The 12,820-nt window shown below is 39.1% G+C and overlaps 1 non-coding gene across 1 annotated transcript; it reads left to right on the forward strand.

Annotated features, from left to right (window-relative positions):
- The first annotated feature begins 9,374 nt into the window (after window positions 1-9,374).
- trnaa-agc (transfer RNA alanine (anticodon AGC)) lies at window positions 9,375-9,447 on the forward strand. The gene has a single exon. It is a non-coding gene; the product is annotated as a tRNA-Ala (tRNA).
- The last annotated feature ends 3,373 nt before the right edge of the window (window positions 9,448-12,820 follow it).

Consider the following 12,820-nt stretch of genomic DNA (forward strand, 5'->3'; position numbering starts at 1 on the left):
GAATACTGTTTTGTGATTGATTTATATGTATGTTCTCAGACCTTTATGCAAAAAACAATGTATGCTTCAACAAAAATTGGGTACAATTAGGGATGTCCGATAATATATAATATTACCGGCCGATAAATGCGTTAAAATGTAATATCGGAAATTATTGGTATCGGTTTTTTTGTTTTCTGTATCATTTTTTTTATTTTTTATTTTTTATTAAATCAACATAAAAAATACAAGATACACTTACAATTAGTGCACCAACCCAAAAAACCTCCCTCCCCCCATTTCTTTCTGTTATCAATATTCTGGTTCCTACATTATATATCAATATATATCAATACAGTCTGCAAGGGATACAGTCTGTAAGCACACATGATTGTGCGTGCTGCTGGTCCACTAATAGTACTAACCTTTAACAGTTAATTTTACTCATTTTCATTAATTACTAGTTTCTATGTAACTGTTTTTATATTGTTTTACTTTCTTTTTTATTCAAGAAAATGTTTTTAATTTAGTTATCTTATTTTATTATTTTTTTTAAAAAGTACCTTATCTTCACCATACATGGTTGTCCAAATTAGGCATAATAATGTGTTAATTCCACGACTGCATATATCGGTTGATATCGGTATCGGTATCGGTTGATATCGGTATCGGTAATTAAAGAGTTGGCCAATATCGGAATATTGGATATCGGCAAAAAGCCATTATCGGACATCCCTAGGTACAATAAATGTTAATGTTTTGAGTAAGGATGTCCGATAATATCGGCCTGCCGATATTGTCGGCCAATAAATGCTTTAAAATGTAATATCGGAAATTATCGGTATCGTTTTTTGAAATTATCGGTATCGTTTTTTTTAATTTATTTTTTTTATTTTTTATTAAATCAACATAAAAAACACAAGATACACTTACAATTAGTGCACCAACCCAAAAAAACCTCCCTCCCCCATGTACACTCATTCACACTCATTTACACAATAGGGTTGTTTGTTTCTGTTATTAATATTCTGGTTCCTACATTATATATCAATATATATCAATACAGTCTGCAAGGGATACAATCCGTAAGCACACATGATTGTGCGTGCTGCTTGTACACTAATAGTACTAACCTTTAACAGTTAATTTTACTCATTTTAATTAATTACTAGTTTTTATGTAACTGTTTTTATATTGTTTTACTTTCTTTTTTATTCAAGAAAATGTTTTTAATTTATTTATCTTATTTTATTGTATTAATTTTTTTAAAAAGGACCTTATCTTCACCATACCTGGTTGTCCAAATTAGGCATAATAACGTGTTAATTCCACGACTGTATATATCATATCGGTTGGTATCGGTATCGGTAATTAAGAGTTGGACAATATCGAAATATCGGATATCGGCAAAAAAGCCATTATCGGACATCCCTAGTTTTGAGTGTGTATTTTGTTCTATTTAATTTTGCAGTGTATGTTTGATAATTTTTTCTTTGAATTATAAGTAGTTCCTGGCTTAGTTAATCATCATATTACTCCTAAAATGTGATTTAATTTATTCTTTTTATTTCAATATTCATGATCATATGTTTTACATTTTTACAACATCCGAATATGATATGCAGTATTTAGTTTTATTGAGTTTTGGCTTCAGTTTAATGATGCGCAGCCATCCTTTTATGGTCAAGTTCTCTCTGGATAAAATAAGATGAGAGCTAAATCAAGTAGTAATGAAGATGAAGAATAGAAGGTCATTATATACATAATTATATATAATCACACTCAGTAGCTACAATTAAAGACACTTTCATCCAGTTCATTTGAGCAAAGAAAAAGAAAAGAATAAAGTGAAATATGTTAAACAATAGAATTATATTAATATCAGCAGTCAATATTTCACCATTGAAATATGTCATGAAAAAAGCAAAAACGTACTGATCAGTTGTGTATATATAGATCACCGAAGTCAAACATTGATATGTTTGAGAACTGGAGTAAGGCAACTTTTACTGAAATCAGTCAAAAAATAACCTAACAAACAAAAGCCCATAGATGACTTTACTGACACAATGTACAGCCTGAATTTATATCCTAAAATCACAAGGCCAAGTAGAATCTCAGGACACAGCGCCACACTCATTGATAATATTTTTACTAATGATTTTGATAACAATACCACAAGTGGCCTGCTAATGTCCGACATCAGTGATCATCTATCAGTTTTCATAATCTACGACGGAAACTACAAGAAGAGGAACGTAGACGACAAAAAGACTTTTCGAAGAATATGTACAGAACAAAGTATGAGAGTGTGGAGGGGGGCGTGGTCGGCACGCCTACTGCAGGAGCGGGGTGTACAAAGACCGGCTTCGAAACACAGCTGGCAGGTGATTAGATTGCCCAGCTGGGTATGATTATCTAATTACCTGTTGTTCTTATCAGTAGCGGCCGGGGCCATGAGGTTTGTTGGAGTTCGAGCCAGACGCTCCAAACGCGCCCGAGAACAACACCAGGAGAGACGGAGAGCCGAGCAGCAGACGGACTGTAAAGTTGCTGAGCAGAGTGCTGTTACGGCGCATATGTATGAAATAAAAACATTGTGAAACCAGACTACCGGCCTCCCGTGACGGTTCCTGGTGATCAAGAAGAATCCACCCGAAGGCAACCACCACAGACAGCTTTCAAAAATTATATGAGAAAACAGAGTTGGGACAATGTCTACAGTGCAAATGATGTAGATGATGATTTTTTAATACCTTCGAGATGCTTTATGACAAACACTGTCCATTGAAACAACTTAGTAAGATGAAACAACTTAGTAAGAAGCACAATAAAAATAATCAACAATGGATGACAAAAGGACTGAAAAATGCTTGCAAAAGGAAGATTACATTATATTGAACATATATAATCAACGAGTCATACCAAAGACTATAAAAATGGGACCCATTACCTCCTTGCTTGGCACTCAGCAACAAAGGGTTGGAGTTGGGGGTTAAATCACCAAAATGATTCCCGGGCGCGGCGCCGCTGCTGCCCACTGCTCCCCAAGGGGATGGGACAAATGCAGAGGACAAATTTCGCCACATCTAGTGTGTGTGTGACAATCATTGGTACTTTAATCTTAATCTTTAATCAATCAATCAATGTTTATTTATATAGCCCTAAATCACAAGTGTCTCAAAGGGCTGTACAAGCCACAACGACATCCTCGGTACAGAGCCCACATACGGGCAAGGAAAACTCACCCCAGTGGGACGTCAATGTGAATGACTATGAGAAACCTTGGAGAGGACCGCATATGTGGGTAACCCCCCCGCCCCCCCTCCCTCTAGGGGAGACTGAAAGCAATGGATGTCGAGTGGGTCTGACATAATATTGTGAAAGTCCATTCCACAGTGGATCCAACACATCAGCGAAAGTCCAGTCCATAGTGGGGCCAGCAGGAACCATCCCGAGTGGAGACGGGTCAGCAGCGTAGAGATGTCCCCAACCGATGCACAGGCTAGCGGTCCACCCCGGGTCCCGACTCTGGACAACCAGCACTTCATCCGTGGCCACCGGACCTGTGCAACTCCCCCTCCATAAGGGAGAGGGGAGCAGAGGAGAAAAGAAAAGAAAAGAAACGGCAGATCAACTGGTCTAAAAAGGGAGTCTATTTAAAGGCTAGAGTATACAAAGGAGTTTTGAGATGGGACTTAAATGCTTCTACTGAGGTAGCATCTCTAACTGTTACCGGGAGGGCATTCCATAGTATTGGAGCCCGAATAGAAAACGCTCTATAGCCCGCAGACTTTTTTTGGGCTCTGGGAATCACTAATAGGCCGGAGTTCTTTGAACGCAGATTTCTTGTCGGGACATATGGTACAATACAATCGGCAAGATAGGCAGGAGCTTGACCGTGTAGTATTTTATACGTAAGTAGTAAAACCTTAAAGTCTTGTTTGTGCGAGTCTTGTTTGGGGCTCATTCTGACCGTCATGGCGACAAAGTTACGGAATGATTACGCCTACTGGGACAGCAAATAAAGTAATCAACAGACGCAACTGATTGCACAGTGAAGTTGCCAAGATCTGCCCTGCCGTGAAGAATCCATTCTAAGCTTCTGAATAAGGAGTCTTCTGCTGTGTGGGTAGCAGCCAGCAGCAGCGGCACCACCACCTCACGGCGGCGGGACCAGCAGCTTTCTCGCGGCGGCGAGTGATGGCAGCGGGGCGGCAAGGGAGAGGCCCGGCTAGTAGCCAGCAGCAGCGGCACCACCACCTCGCGGCGGCGGGACCGGCAGCTTTCTCGCGGCGGCGAGTGACGGCAGCGGGGCGGCGAGGGAGAGGCCCGGCTACCGGCCAGCAGCAGCGGCACCACCCCCTCGCGGCGGCGGGACCAGCAGCTTTCTCGCGGCGGCGAGTGACGGCAGCAGGGCGGCGAGGGAGAGGCCAGGCTGGCGGCTAACGGCTAGCGGCTGGCAGCAGCGGGACCATCTCGCGGCGACGAGACCGGCAGGTGACCGCGGCGAGGCCCGGGAGAGGAGAGAGGCTGGAGCGAGGCTTGCCAGGCCGTGACGCGTCTCGGCAATTTGGTTTGTGAGTTTTAGCCAGTAAAGAAACCGAACTGAAATTAAGAAGAAAACCAAATGAATTAAGAAAATGAGGAACGAGGTGTATGGGGGAGAAGCAAATGCTGCATATGAGGCTTTTCTTAATATATATTTATCATTGTATGAAAAGCATTGTCCGAATGTATGGAAACAAAGAGACAGCTACAATAAAAAGCCTTAGATTATAAAGGGACTACAGAATGCTTGTAAAAAGAAAAACAAACTTTATAGAGATTTCATAAAAGTAAGAACAAAGGATGCTGAAACGAAATATAAGGTTTACAAAAACAAATTGATAACAATAATGAGACAAGAAAAAAGAGAATATTATAATAATTTACTAGAAAAAAATAAAAACAATATCAAAGGAACTTGGAATATTCTGAACAAGGTAATAGGAAAAAACATCTGGGACTACAAACCCACCAAGCCATTTTATCAATGAGGATAATAAGATGATAACAAATATGAATGAAGTGGCAAACGGATTCAATTCTTTTTTTGTGAATGTTGGACCCAAATTGGCAGAGAGTATTGGAGAACATAAAGATATACAGAGTGGATGGAGAGGGGGAAGCAAAGTGCTACAGTCCATGCTTCTAGGAGATGTTAGTGAAAATGAAATTGTATCGGTGGTAACAAAACTGAAAAATAAGACATCAACAGACAGTGATGGTATAGACATGATAATTGTAAAAAAGACTATTGACTGTATCATCAAACCTCTTTGTTATATTTCTAATCTTTCTTTTCAAACAGGGACCTTTCCATATAAAATGAAGGTAGCAAAGGTAATTCCACTCTTTAAAACGTGAGATAAACATAGATTCACTAATTACAGACCAGTGTCACTGCTGTCACAATTTTCTAAAATAATTGAAAAAATATTTGTAAAAAAATTAGATAGTTTTATTGAAAAGAACATGCTGTTGAGTGAGAGCCAGTATGGATTCCGGACCAATAGATCCACTGCTTCAGCTGTAATGAATATAATTGAGGATATAGCAACAGCAACTGATAATAAGAAATAGACTATAGGGGTATTTATCGATCTTAAAAAAGCATTTGATACTATAGATCATTCTATATTATTGTCCAAGTTGTATTCATTTGGTGTGAGAGGAGTAGTTTTAGACTGGCTAAGAAGTTATTTAGATAATAGACAAGAGTTTGTGGATTTTATGGGTAATACATCTGAACAAATGAGGATTGAATGTGGAATTCCACAAGGTTCGGTTTTGGGACCAAAATTGTTTATTTTATATATTAATGATATATGTGAGGTATCAAAGTTATTGAAATTTGTATTATTTGCGGACGACACCAACTTTTATAGTTCGAGACACGACTTAAAAGCATTATCAAAAATTATTGAACAGGAAATGATTAAACTTAAGAGATGGTTTGATGCCAATAAATTATCATTAAATGTAGAAAAAACAAAGTTCATGATTTTTTGTAAGAGGAAAAGGGAGGAAACGATCAAATTGTCAATAGATGGAATTGATATTGAAAGGGTTTCTGAACTTAGATTTTTAGGAGTGATACTGGATGACGGTCTGACATGGAAACCTCATATTGCACATGTACGGAAAAAGATGTCTAAGAGTATTTTTATATTAAATAAGGTAAAATATGTGTTAGATTATAGGGCAATGCGCATATTGTATTGTGCACTTATATTGCCATATATCAGCTACTGTGGGGAAGTGTGGGGGAACACATACAAGAGTAACATAAAGGCATTGTATCAACTACAGAAAAGAGCTATAAGGATTATTCATAAAGTAGATTACTTAGAACACACTAACATATTATTCATTAATTCAGGTTTATTGAAATCACAGGAGCTAGTAAAGTTACAGACATTATGTGTCATGTTTAAGGCTAAAGGCAAAACATTACCAGCAAATTTACAAAAAATGTTTGTCATCACTTCTGAGAATGAAGAGCATAGAAGAAAAGGTCATTTCCAACATCAGTATTCAAGGACAACTTTAAAACAAATGTGTATATCAGTGGTGGGGGTTAAACTATGGAATTCTCTTTACAATGAGATAAAAGATTGTAAAAATATATTCCAATTGAAAAAAATATATAAAGACAGAACAATAAAAGCATATGGACAGCCATAAGTGTGTACATTTTGCTTTATATTTATTAATTTACTTGTTTTTTGCCTGGTTTTGTATTTGTTTTGTATCATCCCGTGAGGTGTATATTACTTCTTTTGTTTTTTTGTTCGGTTTGTACTTCATGAAGTTTTGCACTTGTGTTTTTTTTTTGTTTTGTTTTGTTTTCGTTATATTTGGATGTAATTGTTGGTTCACATATCATTAAGTAAGACTATGTATTATGTGAAGGGGGCAGGAAAATATAAGATTTTTCTTCATCCTGCTCCTTCTCAGGCATTGGTGTGTAACGGTGTAACTGAATAATTGTGTTATAATTGTCTATCAAAGATGCACATCAATGAAGGAGATAAATAAAAAATGAATGAATGAATGAAAGTCGCATCTTAGGTGCACAGGAAGCCAGTGCAAGTGAGCCAGTATAGGCGTAATATGATCAAACGTTCTTGTTTTTGTCAAAAGTCTAGCAGCCGCATTTTGTACCAACTGTAATCTTTTAATGCTAGACATAGGGAGACCCGAAAATAATACGTTACAGTAATCGAGACGAGATGTAACGAACGCATGGATAATGATCTCAGCGTCGCTTGTGGACAAAATGGAACGTATTTTAGCGATATTACGGAGATGAAAGAAGGCCGTTTAAGTAACACTCTTAATGTGTGACTCAAACGAGAGAGTTGGGTCGAAGATAATACCCAGATTCTTTACCGATTCGCCTTGTGTAATTGTTTGGTTGTCAAATGTTAAGGTGGTATTATTAAATAGATGTCGGTATATAACACAAAGATCCACAAAAGCAGAAAACAAATACAATACATTCTAATACATATGTATTAGAACAAGCTAACTGGCATACTAGGAACATGTAAAAAATAATATTACAGTCAATTATTGGACCAAAACAAAAACAATATGAGAACAACATGGGGCATCCTAAATAGCATTATTAAAAATGGTGCTAAAAATGACTATCCTAAATACTTCTTAGATGGAAATGTAAAAAATGACAATATGAACAAAGTAGTTGAACGCTTCTGTTTCACTTTAGTCCGTTATATTCCCAACCATAAAGAGTGGACGGTTAGAGCAGTATAGTTGCTCACTTGTACTTTATTGGCAACTTCAGTGCAGGTACAATTCCAGGTGACTCACTCACACTAGCCCGCTTACTTCCTGTACAGTGTATCTCACTCTAAACGTTCCCCCCTGCAACATATATTAATATGCTGGAGTATCAACTTAACAATCATATTGTAACATCCTTTCTCTTTTTTTTTCTTTTTTCAAAAGAGATTACTTTACCTTAACCCTACCCTGCCTAATTATATAGAAAAACATTGTATTGCAAAATACAATAAAACTTAGATTGTAGACATTCTATAAAACAGTTACAGTAGAACATGAAAGTATCATCTTACTTTCAAACCAACCCAGGATGAAAACAAAAAATAACAGTATCACCTGTCATTCTTTACTTTTACAGTATGTTTTTTTCTTTTCGTCTTAACAGAGAAATTTCACATCAAATAGCAAGATGTTTGCATCTTCGCTTTTTTTTTTTCAAACACAACTAAAATAACATGTAACCCAGCAACTTGTTACAACTTTTTTTTTCAGCTTCAAAAGTCATTGTGTATAGTCTTTCAGAAAATGTGGACGAAAAACTCTACGACCTGCTCTGGTCACAGCAACCGACTGGTCATCTCTACGTTGTTGAATATCCATCGTAGTCGTGTCATTGAATATTCCTGATTGTAGAGGCGGGGCAGGTGTTTCATGGCTGCGCCTGAGGTGTCGACGGTTCCTCAGCAGAACAGCACCTGACTCCAACTTCACCTCGTAAGACCTGGGGTGCACCTCCTTCACCACCTTTGCGACTTTCCAGACTTTACACGGCTCAAAGGGCTGAACTCTCACACTGTCTCCACTCTTGAGACCATCCAAGTCCTTGACTGAGCGGTTGTAATATCTTTCCTGCCTCAGTCTGTTGCCTTTCAGTCCCTGCTCACAGTCCATGACCCTTATACGGAAAATAAACAAATAAATAGTTTACTATTGGTCTTCAGATTATGTTATATCACCAATACAGCCCTTTGAGACACTTGTGATTTAGGGCTATATAAATAAACATTGATTGATTGATTGATTGAATATCCCCACCATCGCCACACAGTGCTAATCTATGTACATTGACGCCATTACAGGCAGAAGCTCCTTTAGCAACAGCACTACGTAACATGAAAGATGAAATACAAGTTGAATTATGTGCAAACGGGATGGGAAATCAAATTGCATACTGTTTTGTCACATGGTTTAACATTCGGCTTATACATGGCGTTGCTTTAATGAGTGTCAAATCAAATTTCCCAACCTTTTCTCTGTGTTTGGTGTTATGCGGGGGAAAACATGGCCGACATTCTAAAGTGATAAGCCCGCCCTCTCCTACATCACGTGACATTGGTAGGACTTGTTTGAATCTGTTACAATGTGGTAGGATGTGGTAGGACCTCCGAGGCAGGCCAGAGACTGGCGGGTACGGCCACCTCATCTTCATTTATTAATAGCAGAATTTGCTGGTAGGCTTCAAATAACACTTTTTACATTAATAAATAGTAGAGTCTGATGGTGACAGGATACCGCAATGAAAGCACAAGGGCTTGGCAAGAGGGGAATTAGCTCAAATGGTAGAGCGCCTGCTTAGCATGCAGGAGGTAGCAGGATCAATACCTGCATTCTCCAAATGTTACCTTATGGATTTTTTTCTGTCAACTAAAGACATCCTGTACGTTAAAGAAAGGTAAATGAGTAGAACTCTCTATGTTAAATCTGAGGAGCCATTTTGGGGGAATAGAGTCCTCTGGCTTCATCCCGCCTCCAAAGACATGGACCTGGTGATAGGCCCCACCCATCTCCAAACACATGCACCTGGGGGTAGGTTGATTGGCAACACTAAATGGTCCCTATTGTGTGAATGTTGTCAGTCTATCTTTGTTGGCCCTGCGATGAGGTGGAGACTTGTCCAGGACTTCCCCCTTTTCAGTCCGAATGCAACTGGGATATGCTCCAGCACCCTCCCCCCATCGTCTGGAGCCTCCATTTTCACTGCCATCCACTTGGCAGCGCACCCGACCCCACTGGTTCCGACCACGGGTGGTGGGCCCACGTGGCGGAGAAGATGGTGTGTCCACGTCCCAATGGGAGGAGACCCCGTGGCAGGCCAAGGACCAGATGGGGGGATTACATCTCCTCTCTGGCCTGGGAACGCTTCGGGATTCCCCAGGAGGAAGTTGCTAATGTTGCTCTGGAGAGGGAAGTCTGGGGGTCTCTTCTGGAGCTGTTGCTCCCGCGACCCGATTCCGGATAAGCGGTTGAAGATGGATGGATGGACCCACCCCCCACTACCCTGATAGGGTCAAGTGGTAGAAGATGGATGGATGGGATAAGAAAACAGTAAAGCCCGACGACGATGTGATTTCAACCCATGCGTGTATAAAACAGTGATTTAACTAGAGGGAGAATAGCTTAAATGTTAGAGAGTTGACATTGCATGTGAAATGTTGCAAGATCAATACCTGTATTCTCCAAATTTTGTGTTAACTACTTTTATCCTGTCAACAAAAGGCAGAGCAGAGCATCAACCTTAAACTCTCCGCCACCTCATCTTATCATTAATGTTTCCGCTAGGTCTACTAGTCCTAAAATTCCACTTCCTGTAAGCGATGTTTTCATCACAGAAAGTGTGATGAACACACAGGGGGAGTTAACTTAAAAATAGTATTGCGCGTGCTTTGCATGCGAGAGGTTGTGGAATCGATGCCTGCATTTTCCAAATGTTATTTAAATAGTTTGTTCCTGTCAACAAAAGGCTTCTTCTTATGCAGGGGTGTCAAACTCATTTTGGCTCAGAGGCCACATGAAGCAAAATCTATTCCCACGTGGGCCAGACTGATAAAATAACGGCATAATAATTTCAAAATAAGACAACTTAAATATTGTTTTTTTTTTCTTACTAAAAATAGAACCAGCACATTCTTAAAATGTACACATTACAAATAATACTCTTGGCAAAACACTTCAAGTTAGCTGAAAATTCTGAGGAAAAAAATTGGTGCATTTTAAAAAACACCATGGAGAACACAATGAACTTAGACTTTGTCTCAGCCTTTTTACAACAACATTAAACTTTAAGCACTTCCTGTTTAGTATTCTCATGTTGGCAGTTCACCATTAAAGACTTGTTTGGAAAAGCAATCGAGTTGGAAAAGCTACCGAGTGTTTCCTCAAACTGCCACATCGGTGTCATTCACACCTGCCACAACATATTAATTTCTCATCATTCAAAATGTTACAAATATAGCTTAATCAAAACAATTGTCAAAAATGACACCATAATAGCCAACATCAAGGAAACATAACAACACACTTAACCAATTTGAACATGGTAGATCTAAGCATAAAATAAAATAAAACAAACAACAAATGTAGAAACACACATTTTTACAATGGAGTTCAGGGTGCACATCGTGCTGTCAACCAATTGCGAGCTCTGCACGGCACTCTAACTACAAAGGTGATGGTGAAGTTGACTTAACTCTTTTCATCTTACCGTTTCGTTATTTCATCTGTTGAGGAGATAATTTACAATAAAAGAAGGTATTGTCATCTCTAAACAGTGTGATGTGTAATGTGGGTTACACCTGAATTGCTGGTGCGCCATCCAGTGAACACATTTAGAACAGCAATTTATTTCATTAAAAAAATTGCAGATAATTTTTATACTTAGCAAACTAATTTTTGCAGGCTGCGGGCCAGATTACACCTGTGTGTGTGTAAAACGGGCCGTACGCCCCTGCTCCAAAGTAAAAAAGGTGAAATATCAGAATGTTGTATGGTAAAGTTGAGGCGCCATTTTGGGGAAACATTGGCAACACTAAATTGGCCCTAGTGTGTGAATGTGAGTGTGAATGTTGTCTGTCTATCTGTGTTGGCCCTGCGATGAGGTGGCGACTTGTCCAGGGTGTACCCCGCCTTCCGCCCGATTGTAGCTGAGATAGGCTCCAGCGCCCCTCGCGACCCCGAAGGGAATAAGCGGTAGAAAATGGATGGATGGATGGATGAAGAAAGGTAAGGTATTGCCAGCTCTGCTCTACAAAGTCATTGACACATGACAGTGTGATACTCTGTAACCAGTCAAACATTGTTACTCTGATCTACATGTTCATAACCTTGCATCAGTTGAGGTCAACTAAGGAGAACTTAAAATACCGATTAGGACGGTATTCCAACACATGCATGTAGAACACAATGGATTAGAAGTCCATCGCCTTAACCACTCAGCCACCTCATCTTCATTTGTTAATGGCAAAACTTGCTGAAAGACTCTAAATAAGACTTTTTTATAATTAAGGTCTACATCGCAACATCTAACCACATGGACATATAGAGGAATCAAGATATTGTTATGTTATTGTCAGAACATTAAAAGTAGTAAAATATGGATGGGTGGAATAAGAAAACAGAAACGCCTGAATAACAGGAGTTAGAAACATCCTGGTCCCATCCCATCCTCATTGGAATGTCAAGTTTTGCCTCAACTTATGCAAGGTTGTGAACACATAGATCGGAGTAACAATTTTTGACTGTGGTTACAGAGTATCACACTGTCATGTGTCAACGACTTTGTACAGCTGAGAAAAAGTCAATTATAAAAGGATGTTGCTGAATTGAGGATATGTATAACATGTTTTATTTTTGACAAACCAAATATGTTGACACTCACACGTGAGACAAAGGATTCTCTGTACATCGTCTGTCTGTGCACCGTAAGCACCGAACCTGCAGCCGTGTGTGGAACTGTCAGTTTGCACGTACTTCTCCGATGTGCTCAATAAAATGAAAAATAGTGCTCCTGGCTTTTGGAGTATAAATGTTTGGGGTTTTGGCACCAACCGTTGTACTTGATCCGACCAAACTAAGTCTATGAGCACGAACTGATGAAGCCCATTTGGATGAGAGGCAAAACGTCAAGGTCAACCTTGACATGGATGACTGAACAGAGGAGGTGGTCTGCAAAACCACCTATTGTCAACATACAACACTGTTCTTTCAACAA

The sequence above is a fragment of the Entelurus aequoreus genome, linkage group LG07 (genome assembly GCF_033978785.1).
Source record: "Entelurus aequoreus isolate RoL-2023_Sb linkage group LG07, RoL_Eaeq_v1.1, whole genome shotgun sequence".
Lineage (NCBI taxonomy): Eukaryota > Metazoa > Chordata > Actinopteri > Syngnathiformes > Syngnathidae > Entelurus > Entelurus aequoreus.